Source organism: Stenella coeruleoalba (assembly GCF_951394435.1).
Source record: "Stenella coeruleoalba genome assembly, contig: scaffold_34, whole genome shotgun sequence".
Taxonomy (NCBI): domain Eukaryota; kingdom Metazoa; phylum Chordata; class Mammalia; order Artiodactyla; family Delphinidae; genus Stenella; species Stenella coeruleoalba.
The window spans coordinates 338,221-365,653 of NW_027646159.1; the positions used below are offsets into that span (position 1 = coordinate 338,221).

A 27,433-nucleotide genomic window follows, 5' to 3' on the forward strand; every position below is an offset into this window, starting at 1 on the left:
CAATCCATAGGTTTTAAGATACTTACTAGTCAGGTACATTCTTAGGCGTTTAATATGGGGTGTTGAGTCCATTTCGTTGAGCAAGGAGTAGCTCTTGTCTATTCCATATTTGGCTTAAGGAACTTTATCTGTGCTCATTTCAATCTCTGGTTTTATGCAGCACCCCAACTCACCTTTCCCCTTAAGCAAGCATAAGTTGGTTTTCTAAATTTGAGACCCTGTTCTGTTCTGTAATTCAGTTCCTGTGTAGCCAAGTTTACATTCCGTGTATTACTAATATCTTATGATGTTTCTTTTTCTGTGTGACTTATTTCAGTTAGAATCATCATACGTGAATCCACTCATTGTGCTGCTAAGGGCCTGATGACACAGATTTCATTGCTGAGTGATATTGCTTTGTAAGTAAATACCACAACTTCTTTATCCATTTTTCACTTTCTGCGATGTTGAACTTGTACTGTAAACGAGGTTCTTGTAAACAGAGCCATTCCAAACTTTGGGGTGGCTGTGTCTTTTTGATTTTAATTTCCCTAAGCTATAGGACCATAAGTGGAAGTGCCCTAGGCTCTGTTGCTTTGTTTTTTAGATGTTTCAGGAAACACCATACACTTCTCCCAAGTGTCTGTTGGCAATTTACATCCCGCCCATCAGCATAACAAGGCTCCCAGTTCTCAATGGCCTGTTGCCTTTCTGGATTTTACACTTTTTTCAGATGGCCCTTTTGACCGGGGGGAAGTGAGACTTCATTGTAGTGCAGATTTCCTTTGCAAGCTTGCTTGGTTGGCCAAAAAGTGCGTATGCGTTTTTTCCTGAATATATTCAGGAAAAAACGCATACGCCCTTTTTGGCCAAGTGCATCATTGTGGACGTTCTGCCTCTTTTCCTATGCTTTCAATGCAATTCCAGTCTACCTCCTGAAATCGGTTTCCTGCAATTCTGCCCCGCTTTCAAGTCCTCTTGGCAGCTTTACTTCAGTCTATTTTTGGACGATAGCTGTCATTTATAACTCTGCAGGTTTGTGAATTGCAGTGCCCCTGAGCTCCTTTCTTCAACTCGCTTTCTTGTGACCTGGCCGCAACTCCGCAGGATGGCTTCAGGCCCTAATCTGGTTCCGGCCCGGCATGCTGAGCCTTTGGTTAATTCCTCTTCCTGGTGGGAAATGAGAGTTAAATTTGCCCGTCCAGACACCTCCAGCTAGCCTCTCATTGGTTCTCGCTATTCCTGTTCATCTTCCGCAGAAATTGCAAACTGGGCCAAACAGGAGGTTAAAGGCGCTGACTCTCCAAGTCGGGAGAGTGTTAGTAAAGCGTCTGGAATGTTGCACCCGAGTACCAGGGGAGGAAAACTGAGACATATTTGAACACGTCTCCCGTTCACATGGTTGATCATACTCTGGGTTCCACATGCATGTTTTAGCTGAAGGAAGAATACCTTAAACCTGGAGAGTTGAGACCCGTGTAATGGGTACCATGCAATATGACTTCAAAGGGTCTTCATTTGCTCACCGAACCTCTCCAATCCTATCACTGCTGCGTTTATGCCCCTATACACATGCTTGATTCTCTTTTGGAGGCATAGCAATCCATAGGTTTTAAGATACTTACTAGTCAGGTACATTCTTAGGCGTTTAATATGGGGTTTTGAGTCCATTTCGTTGAGCAAGGAGTAGCTCTTGTGTATTCCATATTTGGCTTAAGGAACTTTATCTGTGCTCATTTCAATCTCTGGTTTTATGCAGCACCCCAACTCACCTTTCCCCTTAAGCAAGCATAAGTTGGTTTTCTAAATTTGAGACCCTGTTCTGTTTTGGAATGCAGTTCCTGTGTAGCCAAGTTTACATTCCGTGTATTAGTGATATCTTATGATGTTTCTTTTTCTGTGTGACTTATTTCAGTTAGAATCATCGTACCTGAATCCACTCATTATGCTGCTACGCACCTGATGACATAGATTTCATTGCTGAGTGATACTGCATTGAACGTAAGTACCACAAGTTCTTTATCCATTTTTCACTTTCTGCGATGTTGAACTTGTACTGTAAACGAGGTTCTTGTAAACAGAGGCGTTCCAAACTTTGGGGTGGCTGTGTCTTTTTGATTTTAATTTCCCTAAGCTATAGGACCATAAGTGGAAGTGCCCTAGGCTCTGTTGCTTTGTTTTTTAGATGTTTCAGGAAACACCATACACTTCTCCCTAGTGGTTGTTGGCAATTTACATCCCGCCCATCAGCATAACAAGGCTCCCAGTTCTCCATGGCCTGTCCTGCCTTTCTGGATTTTACACTTTTTTCAGATGGCCCTTTTGACCGGGGGGAAGTGAGACTTCATTTTAGTGCAGATTTCCTTTGCAAGCTTGCTTGGTTGGCCAAAAAGGGCGTATGCGTTTTTTCCTGAATATATTCAGGAAAAAACGCATACGCCCTTTTTGGCCAAGTGCATCATTGTGGACGTTCTGCCTCTTTTCCTATGCTTTCAATGCAATTCCAGTCTACCTCCTGAAATCGGTTTCCTGCAATTCTGCCCCGCTTTCAAGTCCTCTTGGCAGCCTTACTTCAGCCTATTTTTGAACGATAGCTCTCATTTATAACTCTGCAGGTTTGTGAATTACAGTGCCCCTGAGCTCCTTTCTTCAACTCGCTTTCTTGTGACTTGGCCACAACACCGCAGGATGGCTTCAGGCCCTGATCTGGTTCCGGCCCGGCATGCTGAGCCTTTGGTTAATTCCTCTTCCTGGTGGGAAATGAGAGTTAAATTTGCCCGTCCAGACACCTCCAGCTAGCCTCTCATTGGTTCTCGCTATTCCTGTTCATCTTCCGCAGAAATTGCAAACTGGGCCAAACAGGAGGTTAAAGGCGCTGACTCTCCAAGTGGGGAGAGTGTTAGTAAAGCATCTGGAATGTTGCACCCGAGTACCAGGGGAGGAAAACTGAGACATATTTGAACACGTCTCCCGTTCACATGGTTGATCATACTTGGGTTCCACATGCATGTTTTAGCTGAAGGAAGAATACCTTAAACCTGTGTATTTGAAACCCGTGGAATGGGTACCATGCAATATGACTTCAAAGGGTCTTCATTTGCTCTACGAACCTCTCCAATCCTATCACTGCTGCGTTTATGCCCCTGTACACATGCTTGATTCTCTTTCGGAGACATAGCAATCCATAGGTTTTAAGATACTTACTAGTCAGGTACATTCTTAGGCATTTAATATGCGGTGTTGAGTCCATTTCGTTGAGCAAGGAGTAGCTCTTGTCTATTCCATATTTGGCTTAAGGAACTTTATCTGTGCTCATTTCAATCTCTGGTTTTATGCAGCACCCCAACTCTCCTTTCCCCTTAAGCAAGCATAAGTTGATTTTCTAAATTTGAGACCCTGTTCTGTTCTGTAATTCAGTTCCTGTGTAGCCAAGTTTACATTCCGTGTATTACTGATATCTTATGATGTTTCTTTTTCTGTGTGACTTATTTCAGTTAGAATCATCATACCTGAATCCACTCATTGTGCTGCTAAGGGCCTGATGACACAGATTTCATTGCTGAGTGATATTGCTTTGTAAGTAAATACCACAACTTCTTCATCCATTTTTCACTTTCTGCGATGTTGAACTTGTACTGTAAACGAGGTTCTTGTAAACAGAGCCGTTCCAAACTTTGGGGTGGCTGTGTCTTTTTGATTTTAATTTCCCTAAGCTATAGGACCATAAGTGGAAGTGCCCTAGGTTCTGTTGCTTTGTTTTTTACATGTTTCAGGAAACACCATACACTTCTCCCGAGTGGTTGTTGGCAGTTTACATCCCGCCCATCAGCATAACAAGGCTCCCAGTTCTCCATGGCCTGTCTTGTCTTTCTGGATTTTACACTTTTTTCAGATGGCCCTTTTGACCGGGGGGAAGTGAGACTTCATTGTAGTGCAGATTTCCTTTGCAAGCTTGCTTGGTTGGCCAAAAAGGGCGTATGCGTTTTTTCCTGAATATATTCAGGAAAAAACGCATACGCCCTTTTTGGCCAAGTGCATCATTGTGGACGTTCTGCCTGTTTTCCTATGCTTTCAATGCAATTCCAGTCTACCTCCTGAAATCGGTTTCCTGCAATTCTGCCCCGCTTTCAAGTCCTCTTGGCAGCCTTACTTCAGTATATTTTTGGACAATAGCTGTCATTTATAACTCTGCAGGTTTGTGAATTACAGTGCCCCTGAGCTCCTTTCTTCAACTCGCTTTCTTTTGAGCTGGCCCCAACACCGCAGGATGGATTCAGGCCCTAATCTGGTTACGGTACGGCACGCTGAGCCTTTGGTTATTTCCTCTTCCTGGTGGGAAATGAGAGTTAAATTTGCCCGTCCAGACACCTCCAGCTAGCCTCTCATTGGTTCTTGCTATTCCTGTTCATCTTCCGCAGAAATTGCAAACTGGGCCAAACAGGAGGTTAAAGGCGCTGACTCTCCAAGTGGGGAGAGTGTTAGTAAAGCGTCTGGAATGTTGCACCCGAGTACCAGGGGAGGAAAACTGAGACATATTTGAACACGTCTCCCGTTCACATGGTTGATCATACTCTGGGTTCCACATGCATGTTTTAGCTGAAGGAAGAATACCTTAAACCTGGAGAGTTGAGACCCGTGTAATGGTTACCATGCAATATGACTTCAAAGGGTCTTCATTTGCTCACCGAACCTCTCCAATCCTATCACTGCTGCGTTTATGCCCCTGTACACACGCTTGATTCTCTTTTGGAGACATAGCAATCCATAGGTTTTAAGATACTTACTAGTCAGGTACATTCTTAGGCGTTTAATATGGGGTGTTGAGTCGATTTCGTTGAGCAAGGAGTAGCTCTTGTCTATTCCATATTTGGCTTAAGGAACTTTATCTGTGCTCATTTCAATCTCTGGTTTTATGCAGCACCCCAACTCACCTTTACCCTTAAGCAAGCATAAGTTGGTTTTCTAAATTTTAGACCCTGTTCTGTTTTGGAATGCAGTTCCTGTGTAGCCAAGTTTACATTCCGTGTATTAGTGATATCTTATGATGTTTTTTTTCTGTGTGACTTATTTCAGTTAGAATCATCATACCTGAATCCACTCATTATGCTGCTACGGGCCTGATGACATAGATTTCATTGCTGAGTGATACTGCATTGTACGTAAGTACCACAAGTTCTTTATCCATTTTTCACTTTCTGTGATATTGAACTTGTACGGTAAACGAGGTTCTTGTAAACGGAGGCGTCCCAAACTTTGGGGTGGCTGTGTCTTTTTGATTTTAATTTCCCTAAGCTATAGGACCATAAGTGGAAGTGCCCTAGGCTCTGTTGCTTCGTTTTTTAGATGTTTCAGGAAACACCATACACTTCTGCTGAGTGTCTGTTGGCAATTTACATCCCGCCCATCAGCATAACAAGGCTCCCAGTTCTCCATGGCCTGTCCTGCCTTTCTGGATTTTACCCTTTTTTCAGATGGCCCTTTTGACCGGGGAGAAGTGAGACTTCATTGTAGTGCAGATTTCCTTTGCAAGTTTGCTTGGTTGGCCAAAAAGGGCGTATGCGTTTTTTCCTGAATATATTCAGGAAAAAACGCATACGCCCTTTTTGGCCAAGTGCATCATTGTGGACGTTCTGCCTCTTTTCCTATGCTTTCAATGCAATTCCAGTCTACCTCCTGAAATCGGTTTCCTGCAATTCTGCCCCGCTTTCAAGTCCTCTTGGCAGCCTTACTTCAGTCTATTTTTGGACGATAGCTGTCATTTATAACTCTGCAGGTTTGTGAATTACAGCGCCCCTGAGCTCCTTTCTTCAACTCGCTTTCTTGCGACCTGGCCGCAACACCGCAGGATGTCTTCAGGCCCTAATCTGGTTCTGGCACGGCACGCTGAGCCTTTGGTTAATTCCTCTTCCTGGTGGGAAATGAGAGTTAAATTTGCCCATCCTCACATCTCCAGCTAGCCTCTCATTGGTTCTCACTATTCCTGTTCATCTTCCACAGAAATTGCAAACTGGGCCAAACAGGAGGTTAAAGGGACTGACTCTCCAAGTCGGGAGAGTGTTAGTAAAGCGTCTGGAATGTTGTACCCGAGTACCAGGGGAGGAAAACTGAGACATATTTGAACACGTCTCCCGTTCACATGGTTGATCATACTCTGGGTTCCACATGCATGTTTTAGCTGAAGGAAGAATACCTTAAACCTGGAGAGTTGAGACCCGTGTAATGGGTACCATGCAATATGACTTCAAAGGGTCTTCATTTGCTCACCGAACCTCTCCAATCCTATCACTGCTGCGTTTATGCCCCTGTGCACATGCTTGATTCTCTTTTGGAGACATAGCAATCCATAGGTTTTAAGATACTTACTAGTCAGGTACATTCTTAGGCGTTTAATATGCGGTGTTGAGTCCATTTCGTTGAGCAAGGAGTAGCTCTTGTCTATTCCATATTTGGCTTAAGGAACTTTATCTGTGCTCATTTCAATCTCTGGTTTTATGCAGCACCCAACTCACCTTTACCCTTAAGCAAGCATAAGTTGGTTTTCTAAATTTGAGACCCTGTTCTGTTCTGTAATTCAGTTCCTGTGTAGCCAAGTTTACATTCCGTGTATTACTGATATCTTATGATGTTTCTTTTTCTGTGTGACTTATTTCAGTTAGAATCATCATACCTGTATCCACTCATTGTGATGCTAAGAGCCTGATGACACAGATTTCATTGCTGAGTGATATTGCTTTGTAAGTAAATACCACAACTTCTTTATCCATTTTTCACTTTCTGCGATGTTGAACTTGTACTGTAAACGAGTTTCTTGTAAACAGAGCCGTTCCAAACTTTGGGGTGGCTGTGTCTTTTTGATTTTAATTTCCCTAAGCTATAGGACCATAAGTGGAAGTGCCCTAGGCTCTGTTGCTTTGTTTTTTAGATGTTTCAGGAAACACCATACACTTCTCCCCAGTGTCTGTTGGCAATTTACAACCCGCCCATCAGCATAACAAGGCTCCCAGTTCTCCATGGCCTGTCCTGCCTTTCTGGATTTTACACTTTTTTCAGATGGCCCTTTTGACTGGGGCGAAGTGAGACTTCATTGTAGTGCAGATTTCTTTGCAAGCTTTCTTGGTTGGCCAAAAAGGGCGTATGCGTTTTTTCCTGAATATATTCAGGAAAAAACGCATACGCCCTTTTTGGCCAAGTGCATCATTGTGGACGTTCTGCCTCTTTTCCTATGCTTTCAATGCAATTCCAGTCTACCTCCTGAAATCGGTTTCCTGCAATTCTGCCCCGCTTTCAAGTCCTCTTGGCAGCCTTACTTCAGTCTATTTTTGGACGATAGCTGTCATTTATAACTCTGCAGGTTTGTGAATTACAGTGTCCCTGAGCTCCTTTCTTCAACTCGCTTTCTTGTGACCTGGCCGCAACACCGCAGGACGTCTTCAGGCCCTAATCTGGTTCTGGCACGGCACGCTGAGCCTTTGGTTATTTCCTCTTCCTGGTGGGAAATGAGAGTTAAATTTGCCCATCCAGACACCTCCAGCTAGTCTTTCATTGGTACTCGCTATTCCTGTTCATCTTCCACAGAAATTGCAAACTGGGCCAAACAGGAAGTTAAAGGGACTGACTCTCCAAGTGGGGAGAGTGTTAGTAAAGCGTCTGGAATGTTGCACCCGAGTACCAGGGTACGAAAACTGAGACATATTTGAACACGTCTCCCAATCACATGGTTGATCATACTCTAGGTTCCACATGCATGTTTTAGATGAAGGAAGAATACCTTAAACCTGGGTAGTTGAAACCCGTGGAATGGGTACCATGCAATATGACTTCAAAGGGTCTTCATTTGCTCACCGAACCTCTCCAATCCTATCACTGCTGCGTTTATGCCCCTGTACACATGCTTGATTCTCTTTCGGAGACATAGCAATCCATAGGTTTTAAGATACTTACTAGTCAGGTGCATTCTTAGGCGTTTAATATGGGGTTTTGTGTCCATTTCGTTGAGCAAGGAGTAGCTCTTGTCTATTCCATATTTGGCTTAAGGAACTTTATCTGTGCTCATTTCAATCTCTGGTTTTATGCAGCACCCCAACTCACCTTTCCCCTTAAGCAAGCATAAGTTGGTTTTCTAAATTTGAGACCCTGTTCTGTTTTGGAATGCAGTTCCTGTGTAGCCAAGTTTACATTCCGTGTATTACTGATATCTTATGATGTTTCTTTTTCTGTGTGACTTATTTCAGTTAGAATCATCGTACCTGAATCCACTCATTATGCTGCTACGGGCCTGATGACACAGATTTCATTGCTGAGTGATATTGCTTTGTAAGTAAATACCACAACTTCTTTATCCATTTTTCACTTTCTGCGATGTTGAACTTGTACTGTAAACGAGGTTCTTGTAAACAGAGGCGTTCCAAACTTTGGGGTGGCTGTGTCTTTTTGATTTTAATTTCCCTAAGCTATAGGAGCATAAGTGGAAGTGCCCTAGGCTCTGTTGCTTTGTTTTTTAGATGTTTCAGGAAACACCATACACTTATCCCGAGTGTCTGTTGGCAATTTACATCCCGCCCATCAGCATAAGAAGGCTCCCAGTTCTCCATGGCCTGTCCTGCCCTTCTGGATTTTACACTTTTTTCAGATGGCCCTTTTGACCGGGGGGAAGTGAGACTTCATTGTAGTGCAGATTTCCTTTGCAAGCTTGCTTGGTTGGCCAAAAAGTGCGTATGCGTTTTTTCCTGAATATATTCAGGAAAAAACGCATACGCCCTTTTTGGCCAAGTGCATCATTGTGGACGTTCTGCCTCTTTTCCTATGCTTTCAATGCAATTCCAGTCTACCTCCTGAAATCGGTTTCCTGCAATTCTGCCCCGCTTTCAAGTCCTCTTGGCAGCCTTACTTCAGTCTATTTTTGGACGATAGCTGTCATTTATAACTCTGCAGGTTTGTGAATTACAGTGCCCCTGAGCTCCTTTCTTCAACTCGCTTTCTGGTGACCTGGCCGCAACACCACAGGATGGCTTCAGGCCCTAATCTGGTTCCGGCATGGCACGCTGAGCCTTTGGTTAATTCCTCTTCCTGGTGGGAAATGAGAGTTAAATTTGCCCGTCCAGACACCTCCAGCTAGTCTCTCATTGGTTCTCGCTATTCCTGTTCATCTTCCGCAGAAATTGCAAACTGGGCCAAACAGGAGGTTAAAGGGACTGACTCTCCAAGTGGGGAGAGTGTTAGTAAAGCGTCTGGAATGTTGCACCCGAGTACCAGGGTACGAAAACTGAGACATATTTGAACACGTCTCCCGATCAAATGGTTGATCATACTCTAGGTTCCACATGCATGTTTTAGCTGAAGGAACAATACCTTACACCTGGGTAGTTGAAACCCGTGGAATGGGTACCATGCAATATGACTTCAAAGGGTCTTCATTTGCTCACGAACCTCTCCAATCCTATCACTGCTGCATTTATGCCCCTGCACACATTCTTGATTCTCTTTCGGAGACATAGCAATCCATAGGTTTTAAGATACTTACTAGTCAGGTACATTCTTACGCGTTTAATATGCGGTGTTGAGTCCATTTCGTTGAGCAAGGAGTAGCTCTTGTCTATTCCATATTTGGCTTAAGGAACTTTATCTGTGCTCATTTCAATCTCTGGTTTTATGCAGCACCCCAACTCACCTTTCCCCTTAAGCAAGCATAAGTTTGTTATCTAAATTTGAGACCCTGTTCTGTTCTGTAATTCAGTTCCTGTGTAGCCAAGATTACATTCCGGGTATTACTGATATCTTATGATGTTTCTTTTTCTGTGTGACTTATTTCAATTAGAATCATCATACCTGAATCCACTCATTGTGATGCTAAGAGCCTGATGACACAGATTTCATTGCTGAGTGATATTGCTTTGTAAGTAAATACCACAACTTCTTTATCCATTTTTCACTTTCTGCGATGTTGAACTTGTACTGTAAGCGAGTTTCTTGTAAACAGAGCCGTTCCAAACTTTGGGGTGGCTGTGTCTTTTTGATTTTAATTTCCCTAAGCTATAGGAGCATAAGTGGAAGTGCCCTAGGCTCTGTTGCTTTGTTTTTTAGATGTTTCAGGAAACACCATACACTTCTCCCGAGTGTCTGTTGGCAATTCACAACCCGCCCATCAGCATAACAAGGCTCCCAGTTCTCCATGGCCTGTCCTGCCTTTCTGGATTTTACACTTTTTTCAGATGGCCCTTTTGACTGGGGGGAAGTGAGACTTCATTGTAGTGCAGATTTCTTTGCAAGCTTGCTTGGTTGGCCAAAAAGGGCGTATGCGTTTTTTCCTGAATATATTCAGGAAAAAACGCATACGCCCTTTTTGGCCAAGTGCATCATTGTGGACGTTCTGCCTCTTTTCCTATGCTTTCAATGCAATTCCAGTCTACCTCCTGAAATAGGTTTCCTGCAATTCTGCCCCGCTTTCAAGTCCTCTTGGCAGCCTTACTTCAGTCTATTTTTGGACGATAGCTGTCATTTATAACTCTGCAGGTTTGTGAATTACAGTGCCCCTGAGCGCCTTTCTTCAACTCGCTTTCTTGTTACCTGGCCGCAACACCGCAGGACGTCTTCAGGCCCTAATCTGGTTCTGGCACGGCACGCTGAGCCTTTGGTTAATTCCTCTTCCTGGTGGGAAATGAGAGTTAAATTTGCCCATCCAGACACCTCCAGCTAGTCTTTCATTGGTTCTCGCTATTCCTGTTCATCTTCCACAGAAATTGCAAACTGGGCCAAACAGGAAGTTAAAGGGACTGACTCTCCAAGTGGGGAGAGTGTTAGTAAAGCGTCTGGAATGTTGCACCCGAATACCAGGGTACGAAAACTGAGACATATTTGAACACGTTTCCCGATCACATGGTTGATCATACTCTAGGTTCCACATGCATGTTTTAGATGAAGGAAGAATACCTTAAACCTGGGTAGTTGAAACCCGTGGAATGGGTACCATGCAATATGACTTCAAAGGGTCTTCATTTGCTCACCGAACCTCTGCAATCCTATCACTGCTGCGTTTATGCCCCTGTACACATGCTTGATTCTCTTTCGGAGACATAGCAATCCATAGGTTTTAAGATACTTACTAGTCAGGTGCATTCTTAGGCGTTTAATATGGGGTTTTGTGTCCATTTCGTTGAGCAAGGAGTAGCTCTTGTCTATTCCATATTTGGCTTAAGGAACTTTATCTGTGCTCATTTCAATCTCTGGTTTTATGCAGCACCCCAACTCACCTTTCCCCTTAAGCAAGCATAAGTTGGTTTTCTAAATTTGAGACCCTGTTCTGTTTTGGAATGCAGTTCCTGTGTAGCCAAGTTTACATTCCGTGTATTACTGATATCTTATGATGTTTCTTTTTCTGTGTGACTTATTTCAGTTAGAATCATCGTACCTGAATCCACTCATTATGCTGCTACGGGCCTGATGACATAGATTTCATTGCTGAGTGATACTGCATTGTACGTAAGTACCACAAGTTCTTTATCCATTTTTCATTTTCTGTGATATTGAACATGTACGGTAAACGAGGTTCTTGTAAAAGGAGGTGTCCCAAACTTTGGGGTGGCTGTGTCTTTTGGATTTTAATTTCCCTAAGCTATAGGACCATTAGCGGAAGTGCCCTAGGCTCTGTTGCTTTGTTTTTAGATGTTTCAGGAAACACCATACACTTCTCCCAAGTGGTTGTTGGCAATTTACATCCCGCCCATCAGCATAACAAGGCTCCCAGTTCTCCATGGCCTGTCCTGCCTTTCTGGATTTTACACTTTTTTCAGATGGCCCTTTTGACCGGGGGGAAGTGAGACTTCATTGTAGTGCAGATTTCCTTTGCAAGCTTGCTTGGTTGGCCAAAAAGGGCGTATGCGTTTTTTCCTGAATATATTCAGGAAAAAACGCATACGCCCTTTTTGGCCAAGTGCATCATTGTGGACGTTCTGCCTCTTTTCCTATGCTTTCAATGCAATTCCAGTCTACCTCCTGAAATCGGTTTCCTGCAATTCTGCCCCGCTTTCAAGTCCTCTTGGCAGCCTTACTTCAGTCTATTTTTGGACGATAGCTGTCATTTATAACTCTGCAGGTTTGTGAATTACAGTGCCCCTGAGCTCCTTTCTTCAACTCGCTTTCTTGTGACCTGGCCGCAACACCGCAGGATGGCTTCAGGCCCTAATCTGGTTCCGGCCCGGCATGCTGAGCCTTTGGTTAATTCCTCTTCCTGGTGGGAAATGAGAGTTAAATTTGCCCGTCCAGACACCTCCAGCTAGCCTCTCATTGGTTCTCGCTATTCCTGTTCATCTTCCGCAGAAATTGCAAACTGTGCCAAAAAGGAGGTTAAAGGCGCTGACTCTCCAAGTGGGGAGAGTGTTAGTAAAGCGTCTGGAATGCTGCACACGAGTACCAGGGTACGAAAACTGAGACATATTTGAACACGTCTCCTGATCACATGGTTGATCATACTCTGGGTTCCACATGCATGTTTTAGCTAAAGGAAGAATACCTAAAACCTGGGTAGTTGAAACCCGTGGAATGGGTACCATGCAATATGACTTCAAAGGGTCTTCATTTGCTCACCGAACATCTCCAATCCTATCACTGCTGCGTTTATGCCCCTGTACACATGCTTGATTCTCTTTCGGAGACATAGCAATCCATAGGTTTTAAGATACTTACTAGTCAGGTACATTCTTAGGCGTTTAATATGCGGTGTTGAGTCCATTTCGTTGAGGAAGGAGTAGCTCTTGTCTATTCCATATTTGGCTTAAGGAACTTTATCTGTGCTCATTTCAATCTCTGGTTTTATGCAGCACCCCAACTCACCTTTACCCTTAAGCAAGCATAAGTTGGTTTTCTAAATTTGAGACCCTGTTCTGTTCTGTAATTCAGTTCCTGTGTAGCCAAGTTTACATTCCGTGTATTACTGATATCTTATGATGTTTCTTTTTCTGTGTGACTTATTTCAGTTAGAATCATCATACCTGAATCCACTCATTGTGCTGCTAAGGGCCTGATGACATAGATTTCATTGCTGAGTGATATTGCTTTGTAAGTAAATACCACAACTTCTTTATCCATTTTTCACTTTCTGCGATGTTGAATTTGTACTGTAAACGAGGTTCTTGTAAACAGATGCGTCCCAAACTTTGGGGTGGCTGTGTCTTTTTGATTTTAATTTCCCTAAGCTATAGGACCATAAGTGGCAGTGCCCTAGGCTCTGTTGCTTTGTTTTTTAGAGGTTTCAGGAAACACCATAGACTTCTCCCAAGTGTCTGTTGGCAATTTACATCCCGCCCATCAGCATAACAAGGCTCCCAGTTCTCCATGGCCTGTCCTGCCTTTCTGGATTTTACACTTTTTTCAGATGGCCCTTTTGACCGGGGGGAAGTGAGACTTCATTGTAGTGCAGATTTCCTTTGCAAGCTTGCTTGGTTGGCCAAAAAGGGCGTATGCGTTTTTTCCTGAATATATTCAGGAAAAAACGCATACGCCCTTTTTGGCCAAGTGCATCATTGTGGACGTTCTGCCTCTTTTCCTATGCTTTCAATGCAATTCCAGTCTACCTCCTGAAATCGGTTTCCTGCAATTCTGCCCCGCTTTCAAGTCCTCTTGGCAGCCTTACTTCAGTCTATTTTTGGACGATAGCTGTCATTTATAACTCTGCAGGTTTGTGAATTACAGTGCCCCTGAGCTCCTTTCTTCAACTCGCTTTCTTGTGACCTGGCCGCAACACCGCAGGATGGCTTCAGGCCCTAATCTGGTTCCGGTACGGCACGCTGAGCCTTTGGTTATTTCCTCTTCCTGGTGGGAAATGAGAGTTAAATTTGCCCGTCCAGACACCTCCAGCTAGCCTCTCATTGGTTCTCGCTATTCCTGTTCATCTTCCGCAGAAATTGCAAACTGGGCCAAACAGGAGGTTAAAGGCGCTTACTCTCCAAGTGGGGAGAGTGTTAGTAAAGCGTCTGGAATGTTGCACCCGAGTACCAGGGGAGGAAAACTGAGACATATTTGAACACGTCTCCCGTTCACATGGTTGATCATACTTGGGTTCCACATGCATGTTTTAGCTGAAGGAAGAATACCTTAAACCTGGAGAGTTGAGACCCGTGTAATGGGTACCATGCAATATGACTTCAAAGGGTCTTCATTTGCTCACCGAACCTCTCCAATCCTATCACTGCTGCGTTTATGCCCCTGTACACATGCTTGATTCTCTTTCGGAGACATAGCATTCCATAGGTTTTAAGATACTTACTAGTCAGGTACATTCTTAGGTGTTTAATATGCGGTGTTGAGTCCATTTCGTTGAGCAAGGAGTAGCTTTTGTCTATTCCATATTTGGCTTAAGGAACTTTATCTGTGCTCATTTCAATCTCTGGTTTTATGCAGCACCCCAACTCACCTTTACCCTTAAGCAAGCATAAGTTGGTTTTCTAAATTTGAGACCCTGTTCTGTTCTGTAATTCAGTTCCTGTGTAGCCAAGTTTACATTCCGTGTATTACTGATATCTTATGATGTTTCTTTTTCTGTGTGACTTATTTCAGTTAGAATCATCATACCTGAATCCACTCATTGTGATGCTAAGGGCCTGATGACATAGATTTCATTGCTGAGTGATATTGCTTTGTAAGTAAATACCACAACTTCTTTATCCATTTTTCACTTCCTGCGATGTTGAACTTGTACTGTAAACGAGGTTCTTGTAAACAGATGCGTCCCAAACTTTGGGGTGGCTGTGTCTTTTTGATTTTAATTTCCCTAAGCTATAGGACCATAAGTGGCAGTGCCCTAGGCTCTGTTGCTTTGTTTTTTAGAGGTTTCAGGAAACACCATAGACTTCTCCCAAGTGTCTGTTGGCAATTTACATCCCGCCCATCAGCATAACAAGGCTCCCAGTTCTCCATGGCCTGTCCTGCCTTTCTGGATTTTACACTTTTTTCAGATGGCCCTTTTGACCGGGGGGAAGTGAGACTTCATTGTAGTGCAGATTTCCTTTGCAAGCTTGCTTGGTTGGCCAAAAAGGGCGTATGCGTTTTTTCCTGAATATATTCAGGAAAAAACGCATACGCCCTTTTTGGCCAAGTGCATCATTGTGGACGTTCTGCCTCTTTTCCTATGCTTTCAATGCAATTCCAGTCTACCTCCTGAAATCGGTTTCCTGCAATTCTGCCCCGCTTTCAAGTCCTCTTGGCAGCCTTACTTCAGTCTATTTTTGGACGATAGCTGTCATTTATAACTCTGCAGGTTTGTGAATTACAGTGCCCCTGAGCTCCTTTCTTCAACTCGCTTTCTTGTGACCTGGCCGCAACACCGCAGGATGGCTTCAGGCCCTAATCTGGTTCCGGTACGGCACGCTGAGCCTTTGGTTATTTCCTCTTCCTGGTGGGAAATGAGAGTTAAATTTGCCCGTCCAGACACCTCCAGCTAGCCTCTCATTGGTTCTCGCTATTCCTGTTCATCTTCCGCAGAAATTGCAAACTGGGCCAAACAGGAGGTTAAAGGCGCTTACTCTCCAAGTGGGGAGAGTGTTAGTAAAGCGTCTGGAATGTTGCACCCGAGTACCAGGGGAGGAAAACTGAGACATATTTGAACACGTCTCCCGTTCACATGGTTGATCATACTTGGGTTCCACATGCATGTTTTAGCTGAAGGAAGAATACCTTAAACCTGGAGAGTTGAGACCCGTGTAATGGGTACCATGCAATATGACTTCAAAGGGTCTTCATTTGCTCACCGAACCTCTCCAATCCTATCACTGCTGCGTTTATGCCCCTGTACACATGCTTGATTCTCTTTCGGAGACATAGCATTCCATAGGTTTTAAGATACTTACTAGTCAGGTACATTCTTAGGTGTTTAATATGCGGTGTTGAGTCCATTTCGTTGAGCAAGGAGTAGCTTTTGTCTATTCCATATTTGGCTTAAGGAACTTTATCTGTGCTCATTTCAATCTCTGGTTTTATGCAGCACCCCAACTCACCTTTACCCTTAAGCAAGCATAAGTTGGTTTTCTAAATTTGAGACCCTGTTCTGTTCTGTAATTCAGTTCCTGTGTAGCCAAGTTTACATTCCGTGTATTACTGATATCTTATGATGTTTCTTTTTCTGTGTGACTTATTTCAGTTAGAATCATCATACCTGAATCCACTCATTGTGATGCTAAGGGCCTGATGACATAGATTTCATTGCTGAGTGATATTGCTTTGTAAGTAAATACCACAACTTCTTTATCCATTTTTCACTTCCTGCGATGTTGAACTTGTACTGTAAACGAGGTTCTTGTAAACAGAGGCGTCCCAAACTTTGGGGTGGCTGTGTCTTTTGGATTTTAATTTCCCTAAGCTATAGGACCATAAGTGGCAGTGCCCTAGGCTCTGTTGCTTTGTTTTTTAGATGTTTCAGGAAACACCATACACTTCTCCCGAGTGTCTGTTGGCAATTTACATCCCGCCCATCAGCATAACAAGGCTCCCAGTTCTCCATGGCCTGTCCTGCCTTTCTGGATTTTACAGTTTTTTCAGATGGCCCTTTTGACCGGGGGGAAGTGAGACTTCATTGTAGTGCAGATTTCCTTTGCAAGCTTGCTTGGTTGGCCAAAAAGGGCGTATGCGTTTTTTCCTGAATATATTCAGGAAAAACGCATACACCCTTTTTGGCCAAGTGCATCATTGTGGACGTTCTGCCTCTTTTCCTATGCTTTCAATGCAATTCCAGTCTACCTCCTGAAATCGGTTTCCTGCAATTCTGCCCCGCTTTCAAGTCCTCTTGGCAGCCTTACTTCAGTCTATTTTTGGACGATAGCTGTCATTTATAACTCTGCAGGTTTGTGAATTACAGTGCCCCTGAGCTCCTTTCTTCAACTCGCTTTCTTTTGAGCTGGCCGCAACACCGCAGGATGGCTTCAGGCCCTAATCTGGTTCCGGCCCGGCATGCTGAGCCTTTGGTTAATTCCTCTTCCTGGTGGGAAATGAGAGTTAAATTTGCCCGTCCAGACACCTCCAGCTATCCTCTCATTGGTTCTCGCTATTCCTGTTCATCTTCCGCAGAAATTGCAAACTGGGCCAAACAGGAGGTTAAAGGGACTGACTCTCCAAGTCGGGAGAGTGTTAGTAAAGCGTCTGGAATGTTGCACCCGAGTACCAGGGGAGGAAAACTCAGACATATTTGAACACGTCTCCCGATCACATGATTGATCATACTCTAGGTTCCACATGCATGTTTTAGCTGAAGGAAGAATACCTTAAACCTGGGTAGTTGAAACCCGTGGAATGGGTACCATGCAATATGACTTCAAAGGGTCTTCATTTGCTCACTGAACCTCTCCAATCCTATCACTGCTGCGTTTATGCCCCTGTACACATGCTTGTTTCTCTTTCGGAGACATAGCAATCCATAGGTTTTAAGATACTTACTAGTCAGGTACATTCTTAGGCGTTTAATATGGGGTGTTGAGTCCATTTCGTTGAGCAAGGAGTAGCTCTTGTCTATTCCATATTTGGCTTAAGGAACTTTATCTGTGCTCATTTCAATCTCTGGTTTTATGCAGCACCCCAACTCACCTTTCCCCTTAAGCAAGCATAAGTTGGTTTTCTAAATTTGAGACCCTGTTCTGTTTTGGAATTCAGTTCCTGTGTAGCCAAGTTTACATTCCGTGTATTACTGATATCTTATGATGTTTCTTTTTCTGTGTGACTTATTTCAGTTAGAATCATCGTACCTGAATCTACTCATTATGCTGCTACGTGCCTGATGACATAGATTTCATTGCTGAGTGATACTGCATTGTACGTAAGTACCACAAGTTCTTTATCCATTTTTCACTTTCTGCGATGTTGAACTTGTACTGTAAACGAGGTTCTTGTAAACAGAGCCGTTCCTAACTTTGGGGTGGCTGTGTCTTTTTGATTTTAATTTCCCTAAGCTATAGGAGCATAATTGGAAGTGCCCTAGGTTCTGTTGCTTTGTTTTTTAGATGTTTCAGGAAACACCATACACTTCTCCCGAGTGGTTGTTGGCAATTTACATCCCGCCCATCAGCATAACAAGGCTCCCAGTTCTCCATGGCCTGTCCTGCCTTTCTGGATTTTACAGTTTTTTCAGATGGCCCTTTTGACCGGGGGGAAGTGAGACTTCATTGTAGTGCAGATTTCCTTTGCAAGCTTGCTTGGTTGGCCAAAAAGGGCGTATGCGTTTTTTCCTGAATATATTCAGGAAAAAACGCATACGCCCTTTTTGGCCAAGTGCATCATTGTGGACGTTCTGCCTCTTTTCCTATGCTTTCAATGCAATTCCAGTCTACCTCCTGAAATCGGTTTCCTGCAATTCTGCCCCGCTTTCAAGTCCTCTTGGCAGCCTTACTTCAGTCTATTTTTGGACGATAGCTGTCATTTATAACTCTGCAGTTTTGTGAATTACAGTGCCCCTGAGCTCCTTTCTTCAACTCGCTTTCTTGTGACCTGGCCGCAACACCGCAGGATGGCTTCAGGCCCTAATCTGGTTCCGGCCCGGCATGCTGAGCCTTTGGTTAATTCCTCTTCCTGGTGGGAAATGAGAGTTAAATTTGCCCGTCCAGACACCTCCAGCTAGCCTCTCATTGGTTCTCGCTATTCCTGTTCATCTTCCGCAGAAATTGCAAACTGGGCCAAACAGGAGGTTAAAGGGACTGACTCTCCAAGTCGGGAGAGTGTTAGTAAAGCATCTGGAATGTTGCACCCGAGTACCAGGGGAGGAAAACTGAGACATATTTGAACACATCTCCCGTTCACATGGTTGATCATACTCTGGGTTCCACATGCATGTTTTAGCTGAAGGAAGAATACCTTAAACCTGGAGAGTTGAGACTCGTGTAATGGGTACCATGCAATATGACTTCAAAGGGTCTTCATTTGCTCACCGAACCTCTCCAATCCTATCACTGCTGCGTTTATTCCCCTGTACACACGCTTGATTCTCTTTTGGAGACATAGCAATCCATAGGTTTTAAGATACTTACTAGTCAGGTACATTCTTAGTCGTTTAATAATGGGTTTTGAGTCCATTTCGTTGAGCAAGGAGTAGCTCTTGTCTATTCCATATTTGGCTTAAGGAAATTTATCTGTGCTCATTTCAATCTCTGGTTTTCTGCAGCACCCCAACTCACCTTTCCCCTTAAGCAAGCATAAGTTGGTTTTCTAAATTTGAGACCCTGTTCTGTTTTGGAATGCAGTTCCTGTGTAGCCAAGTTTACATTCCGTGTATTAGTGATATCTTATGATGTTTCTTTTTCTGTGTGACTTATTTCAGTTAGAATCATCGTACCTAAATCCACTCATTATGCTGCTACGGGCCTGATGACATAGATTTCATTGCTGAGTGATACTGCATTGTACGTAAGTACCACAAGTTCTTTATCCATTTTTCACTTTCTGCGATGTTGAATTTGTACTGTAAACGAGGTTCTTGTAAACAGAGGCGTCCCAAACTTTGGGGTGGCTGTGTCTTTTTGATTTTAATTTCCCTAAGCTATAGGACCATAAGTGGCAGTGCCCTAGGCTCTGTTGCTTTGTTTTTTAGATGTTTCAGGAAACACCATAGACTTCTCCCAAGTGTCTGTTGGCAATTTACATCCCGCCCATCAGCATAACAAGGCTCCCAGTTCTCCATGGCCTGTCCTGCCTTTCTGGATTTTACACTTTTTTCAGATGGCCCTTTTGACCGGGGGGAAGTGAGACTTCATTGTAGTGCAGATTTCCTTTGCAAGCTTGCTTGGTTGGCCAAAAAGGGCGTATGCGTTTTTTCCTGAATATATTCAGGAAAAAACGCATACACCCTTTTTGGCCAAGTGCATCATTGTGGACGTTCTGCCTCTTTTCCTATGCTTTCAATGCAATTCCAGTCTACCTCCTGAAATCGGTTTCCTGCAATTCTGCCCCGCTTTCAAGTCCTCTTGGCAGCCTTACTTCAGTCTATTTTTGGACGATAGCTGTCATTTATAACTCTGCAGGTTTGTGAATTACAGTGCCCCTGAGCTCCTTTCTTCAACTCGCTTTCTTTTGAGCTGGCCGCAACACCACAGGATGGCTTCAGGCCCTAATCTGGTTCCGGTACGGCACGCTGAGCCTTTGGTTATTTCCTCTTCCTGGTGGGAAATGAGAGTTAAATTTGCCCGTCCAGACACCTCCAGCTAGCCTCTCATTGGTTCTCGCTATTCCTGTTCATCTTCCGCAGAAATTGCAAACTGGGCCAAACAGGAGGTTAAAGGCGCTGACTCTCCAAGTGGGGAGAGTGTTAGTAAAGCGTCTGGAATGTTGCACCCGAGTACCAGGGGAGGAAAACTGAGACATATTTGAACACGTCTCCCGTTCACATGGTTGATCATACTTGGGTTCCACATGCATGTTTTAGCTGAAGGAAGAATACCTTAAACCTGGAGAGTTGAGACCCGTGTAATGGGTACCATGCAATATGACTTCAAAGGGTCTTCATTTGCTCACCGAACCTCTCCAATCCTATCACTGCTGCGTTTATGCCCCTGTACACATGCTTGATTCTCTTTCGGAGACATAGCATTCCATAGGTTTTAAGATACTTACTAGTCAGGTACATTCTTAGGCGTTTAATATGCAGTGTTGAGTCCATTTCGTTGAGCAAGGAGTAGCTCTTGTGTATTCCATATTTGGCTTAAGGAACTTTATCTGTGCTCATTTCAATCTCTGGTTTTATGCAGCACCCCAACTCACCTTTACCCTTAAGCAAGCATAAGTTGGTTTTCTAAATTTGAGACACTGTTCTGTTCTGTAATTCAGTTCCTGTGTAGCCAAGTTTACATTCCGTGTATTACTGATATCTTATGATGTTTCTTTTTCTGTGTGACTTATTTCAGTTAGAATCATCATACCTGAATCCACTCATTGTGATGCTAAGGGCCTGATGACATAGATTTCATTGCTTAGTGATATTGCTTTGTAAGTAAATACCACAACTTCTTTATCCATTTTTCACTTCCTGCGATGTTGAACTTGTACTGTAAACGAGGTTCTTGTAAACAGAGGCGTCCCAAACTTTGGGGTGGCTGTGTCTTTTGGATTTTAATTTCCCTAAGCTATAGGACCATAAGTGGCAGTGCCCTAGGCTCTGTTGCTTTGTTTTTTAGATGTTTCAGGAAACACCATACACTTCTCCCAAGTGTCTGTTGGCAATTTACATCCCGCCCATCAGCATAACAAGGCTCCCAGTTCTCCATGGCCTGTCCTGCCTTTCTGGATTTTACACTTTTTTCAGATGGCCCTTTTGACCGGGGGGAAGTGAGACTTCATTGTAGTGCAGATTTCCTTTGCAAGCTTGCTTGGTTGGCCAAAAAGGGCGTATGCGTTTTTTCCTGAATATATTCAGGAAAAAACGCATACGCCCTTTTTGGCCAAGTGCATCATTGTGGACGTTCTGCCTCTTTTCCTATGCTTTCAATGCAATTCCAGTCTACCTCCTGAAATCGGTTTCCTGCAATTCTGCCCCGCTTTCAAGTCCTCTTGGCAGCCTTACTTCAGTCTATTTTTGGACGATAGCTGTCATTTATAACTCTGCAGGTTTGTGAATTACAGTGCCCCTGAGCTCCTTTCTTCAACTCGCTTTCTTTTGAGCTGGCCGCAACACCACAGGATGGCTTCAGGCCCTAATCTGGTTCCGGTACTGCACGCTGAGCCTTTGGTTATTTCCTCTTCCTGTTGGGAAATGAGAGTTAAATTTGCCCGTCCAGACACCTCCAGCTAGCCTCTCATTGGTTCTCGCTATTCCTGTTCATCTTCCGCTGAAATTGCAAACTGTGCCAAACAGGAGGTTAAAGGCGCTGACTCTCCAAGTGGGGAGAGTGTTAGTAAAGCGTCTGGAATGTTGCACCCGAGTACCAGGGGAGGAAAACTGAGACACATTTGAACACGTCTCCCGATCACATGGTTGATCATACTCTGGGTTCCACATGCATGTTTTAGCTGAAGGAAGAATACCTTAAACCTGGAGAGTTAAGACCCGTGTAATGGGTACCATGCAATATGACTTCAAAGGATCTTCATTTGCTCACCGAACCTCTCCAATCCTATCACTGCTGCTTTTATGCCCCTGTACACATGCTTGATTCTCTTTCGGAGACATAGCAATCCATAGGTTTTAAGATACTTACTAGTCAGGTACATTCTTAGGCGTTTAATATGCGGTGTTGGGTCCATTTCGTTGAGCAAGGAGTAGCTCTTGTCTATTCCATATTTGACTTAAGGAACTTTATCTGTGCTCATTTCAATCTCTGGTTTTATGCAGCACCCCAACTCACCTTTCCCCTTAAGCAAGCATAAGTTGGTTTTCTAAATTTGAGACCCTGTTCTGTTCTGTAATTCAGTTCCTGTGTAGCCAAGTTTACATTCCGTGTATTACTGATATCTTATGATGTTTCTTTTTCTGTGTGACTTACTTCAGTTAGAATCATCATACCTGAATCCACTCATTGTGCTGCTAAGGGCCTGATGACACAGATTTCATTGCTGAGTGATATTGCTTTGTAAGTAAATACCACAACTTCTTTATCCATTTTTCACTTTCTGCGATGTTGAACTTGTACTGTAAACGAGGTTCTTGTAAACAGAGCCGTTCCAAACTTTGGGGTGGCTGTGTCTTTTTGATTTTAATTTCCCTAAGCTATAGGACCATAAGTGGACGTGCCCTAGGTTCTGTTGCTTTGTTTTTTAGATGTTTCAGGAAACACCATACACTTCTCCCGAGTGGTTGTTGGCAATTTACATCCCGCCCATCAGCATAACAAGGCTCCCAGTTCTCCATGGCCTGTCCTGCCTTTCTGGATTTTACACTTTTTTCAGATGGCCCTTTTGACCGGGGGGAAGTGAGACTTCATTGTAGTGCAGATTTCCTTTGCAAGCTTGCTTGGTTGGCCAAAAAGGGCGTATGCGTTTTTTCCTGAATATATTCAGGAAAAAACGCATACGCCCTTTTTGGCCAAGTGCATCATTGTGGACGTTCTGCCTCTTTTCCTATGCTTTCAATGCAATTCCAGTCTACCTCCTGAAATCGGTTTCCTGCAATTCTGCCCCGCTTTCAAGTCCTCTTGGCAGCCTTACTTCAGTCTATTTTTGGACGATAGCTGTCATTTATAACTCTGCAGGTTTGTGAATTACAGTGCCCCTGAGCTCCTTTCTTCAACTCGCTTTCTTTTGAGCTGGCCGCAACACCGCAGGATGGCTTCAGGCCCTAATCTGGCTCCGGTACGGCACGCTGAGCCTTTGGTTATTTCCTCTTCCTGGTGGGAAATGAGAGTTAAATTTGCCCGTCCAGACACCTCCAGCTAGCCTCTCATTGGTTCTCGCTATTCCTGTTCATCTTCCGCAGAAATTGCAAACTGGGCCAAACAGGAGGTTAAAGGCGCTGACTCTCCAAGTGGGGAGAGTGTTAGTAAAGCGTCTGGAATGTTGCACCCGAGTACCAGGGGAGGAAAACTGAGACATATTTGAACACGTCTCCCGATCACATGGTTGATCATACTCTGGGTTCCACATGCATGTTTTAGCTGAAGGAAGAATACCTAAAACCTGGGTAGTTGAAACCCGTGGAATGGGTACCATGCAATATGACTTCAAAGGGTCTTCATTTGCTCACCGAACCTCTCCAATCCTATCACTGCTGCGTTTATGCCCCTGTACACATGCTTGATTCTCTTTCGGAGACATAGCAATCCATAGGTTTTAAGATACTTACTAGTCAGGTACATTCTTAGGCGTTTAATATGCGGTGTTGAGTCCATTTCGTTGAGCAAGGAGTAGCTCTTGTCTATTCCATATTTGACTTAAGGAACTTTATCTGTGCTCATTTCAATCTCTGGTTTTATGCAGCACCCCAACTCACCTTTCCCCTTAAGCAAGCATAAGTTGGTTTTCTAAATTTGAGACCCTGTTCTGTTCTGTAATTCAGTTCCTGTGTAGCCAAGTTTACATTCCGTGTATTACTGATATCTTATGATGTTTCTTTTTCTGTGTGACTTACTTCAGTTAGAATCATCATACCTGAATCCACTCATTGTGCTGCTAAGGGCCTGATGACACAGATTTCATTGCTGAGTGATATTGCTTTGTAAGTAAATACCACAACTTCTTTATCCATTTTTCACTTTCTGCGATGTTGAACTTGTACTGTAAACGAGGTTCTTGTAAACAGAGCCGTTCCAAACTTTGGGGTGGCTGTGTCTTTTTGATTTTAATTTCCCTAAGCTATAGGACCATAAGTGGAAGTGCCCTAGGTTCTGTTGCTTTGTTTTTTAGATGTTTCAGGAAACACCATACACTTCTCCCGAGTGGTTGTTGGCAATTTACATCCCGCCCATCAGCATAACAAGGCTCCCAGTTCTCCATGGCCTGTCCTGCCTTTCTGGATTTTACACTTTTTTCAGATGGCCCTTTTGACCGGGGGGAAGTGAGACTTCATTGTAGTGCAGATTTCCTTTGCAAGCTTGCTTGGTTGGCCAAAAAGGGCGTATGCGTTTTTTCCTGAATATATTCAGGAAAAAACGCATACGCCCTTTTTGGCCAAGTGCATCATTGTGGACGTTCTGCCTCTTTTCCTATGCTTTCAATGCAATTCCAGTCTACCTCCTGAAATCGGTTTCCTGCAATTCTGCCCCGCTTTCAAGTCCTCTTGGCAGCCTTACTTCAGTCTATTTTTGGACGATAGCTGTCATTTATAACTCTGCAGGTTTGTGAATTACAGTGCCCCTGAGCTCCTTTCTTCAACTCGCTTTCTTTTGAGCTGGCCGCAACACCGCAGGATGGCTTCAGGCCCTAATCTGGCTCCGGTACGGCACGCTGAGCCTTTGGTTATTTCCTCTTCCTGGTGGGAAATGAGAGTTAAATTTGCCCGACCAGACATCTCCAGCTAGCCTCTCATTGGTTCTCGCTATTCCTGTTCATCTTCCGCAGAAATTGCAAACTGGGCCAAACAGGAGGTTAAAGGCGCTGACTCTCCAAGTGGGGAGAGTGTTAGTAAAGCGTCTGGAATGTTGCACCCGAGTACCAGGGGAGGAAAACTGAGACATATTTGAACACGTCTCCCGATCACATGGTTGATCATACTCTGGGTTCCACATGCATGTTTTAGCTGAAGGAAGAATACCTAAAACCTGGAGAGTTGAGACCCGTGGAATGGGTACCATGCAATATAACTTCAAAGGATCTTCATTTGCTCACCGAACCTCTCCAATCCTATCACTGCTGCTTTTATGCCCCTGTACACATGCTTGATTCTCTTTCGGAGACATAGCAATCCATAGGTTTTAAGATACTTACTAGTCAGGTACATTCTTAGGCGTTTAATATGCGGTGTTGAGTCCATTTCGTTGAGCAAGGAGTAGCTCTTGTCTATTCCATATTTGACTTAAGGAAGTTTATCTGTGCTCATTTCAATCTCTGGTTTTATGCAGCACCCCAACTCACCTTTACCCTTAAGCAAGCATAAGTTGGTTTTCTAAATTTGAGACCCTGTTCTGTTCTGTAATTCAGTTCCTGTGTAGCCAAGTTTACATTCCGTGTATTACTGATCTCTTATGATGTTTCTTTTTCTGTGTGAATTATTTCAGTTAGAATCATCATACCTGAATCCACTCATAGTGAAGCTAACGGCCTGATGACATAGATTTCATTGCTGAGTGATATTGCTTTGTAAGTAAATACCACAACTTCTTTATCCATTTTTCACTTTCTGCGATGTTGAACTTGTACTGTAAACGAGGTTCTTGTAAACAGAGGCGTCCCAAACTTTGGGGTGGCTGTGTCTTTTTGATTTTAATTTCCCTAAGCTATAGGACCATAAGTGGCAGTGCCCTAGGGTCTGTTGCTTTGTTTTTTAGATGTTTCAGGAAATACCATACACTTCTCCCGAGTGTCTGTTGGCAATTTACATCCCGCCCATCAGCATAACAAGGCTCCCAGTTCTCCATGGCCTGTCCTGCCTTTCTGGATTTTACACTTTTTTCAGATGGCCCTTTTGACCGGGGGGAAGTGAGACTTCATTGTAGTGCAGATTTCCTTTGCAAGCTTGCTTGGTTGACCAAAAAGGGCGCATGCGTTTTTTCCTGAATATATTCAGGAAAAAACGCATACGCCCTTTTTGGCCAAGTGCATCATTGTGGACGTTCTGCCTCTTTTCCTATGCTTTCAATGCAATTCCAGTCTACCTCCTGAAATCGGTTTCCTGCAATTTTGCCCCGCTTTCAAGTCCTCTTGGCAGCCTTACTTCAGTCTATTTTTGGACGATAGCTGTCATTTATAACTCTGCAGGTTTGTGAATTACAGTGCCCCTGAGCTCCTTTCTTCAACTCGCTTTCTTGTGACCTGGCCGCAACACCGCAGGATGGCTTCAGGCCCTAATCTGGTTCCGGCCCGGCATGCTGAGCCTTTGGTTAATTCCTCTTCCTGGTGGGAAATGAGAGTTAAATTTGCCCCTCCAGACACCTCCAGCCAGCCTCTCATTGGTTCTCGCTATTCCTGTTCATCTTCCGCAGAAATTGCAAACTGGGCCAAACAGGAGGTTAAAGGGACTGACTCTCCAAGTGGGCAGAGTGTTAGTAAAGCGTCTGGAATGTTGCACCCGAGTACCAGGGGAGGAAAACTGAGACATATTTGAACACGTCTCCCGATCACATGGTTGATCATACTCTGGGTTCCACATGCATGTTTTAGCTGAAGGAAGAATACCTAAAACCTGGGTAGTTGAAACCCGTGTAATGGGTACCATGCAATATGACTTCAAAGGGTCTTCATTTGCTCACCAAACCTCTCCAATCCTATCACTGCTGCGTTTATGCCCCTGTACACATGCTTGATTCTCTTTCGGAGACATAGCAATCCATAGGTTTTAAGATACTTACTAGTCAGGTACATTCTTAGGCGTTTAATATGCGGTGTTGAGTCCATTTCGTTGAGCAAGGAGTAGCTCTTGTCTATTCCATATTTGGCTTAAGGAACTTTATCTGTGCTCATTTCAATCTCTGTTTTTATGCAGCACCTCAACTCACCTTTCCCCTTAAGCAAGCATAAGTTGGTTTTCTAAATTTGAGACCCTGTTCTCTTTTGGAATTCAGTTCCTGTGTAGCCAAGTTTACATTCCGTGTATTAGTGATATCTTATGATGTTTCTTTTTCTGTGTGACTTATTTCAGTTAGAATCATCGTACCTGAATCTACTCATTATGCTGCTACAGGCCTGTTGACATAGATTTCATTGCTGAGTGATACTGTATTGTACGTAAGTACCACAAGTTCTTTATCCATGTTTCACTTTCTGCGATGTTGAACTTGTACTGTAAACGAGGTTCTTGTAAACAGAGCTGTTCCAAACTTTGGGGTGGCTGTGTCTTTTTGATTTTAATTTCCCTAAGCTATAGGACCATAAGTGGAAGTGCCCTAGGCTCTGTTGCTTTGTTTTTTAG

The 27,433-nt window shown here is 43.7% G+C and overlaps 1 long non-coding RNA gene across 4 annotated transcripts in view; it reads left to right on the forward strand.

Moving 5' to 3' along the window:
- LOC307181293 overlaps positions 1-27,208 on the forward strand; it is a 359,275-nt gene extending 332,067 nt beyond the window's left edge. Inside the window, exons 5-6 of one of the 4 annotated variants that reach the window (XR_013826345.1) lie at positions 14,527-14,608; positions 16,106-16,161. This is a non-coding gene — a long non-coding RNA (uncharacterized lncRNA). Of the gene's footprint in view, positions 1-6,631; positions 6,676-14,526; positions 14,609-16,105; positions 16,162-25,583; positions 25,630-27,163 lie in introns of those variants that run through there. The other 3 variants (XR_013826343.1, XR_013826344.1, XR_013826346.1) reach the window with 3 other exon arrangements.
- The last annotated feature ends 225 nt before the right edge of the window (positions 27,209-27,433 follow it).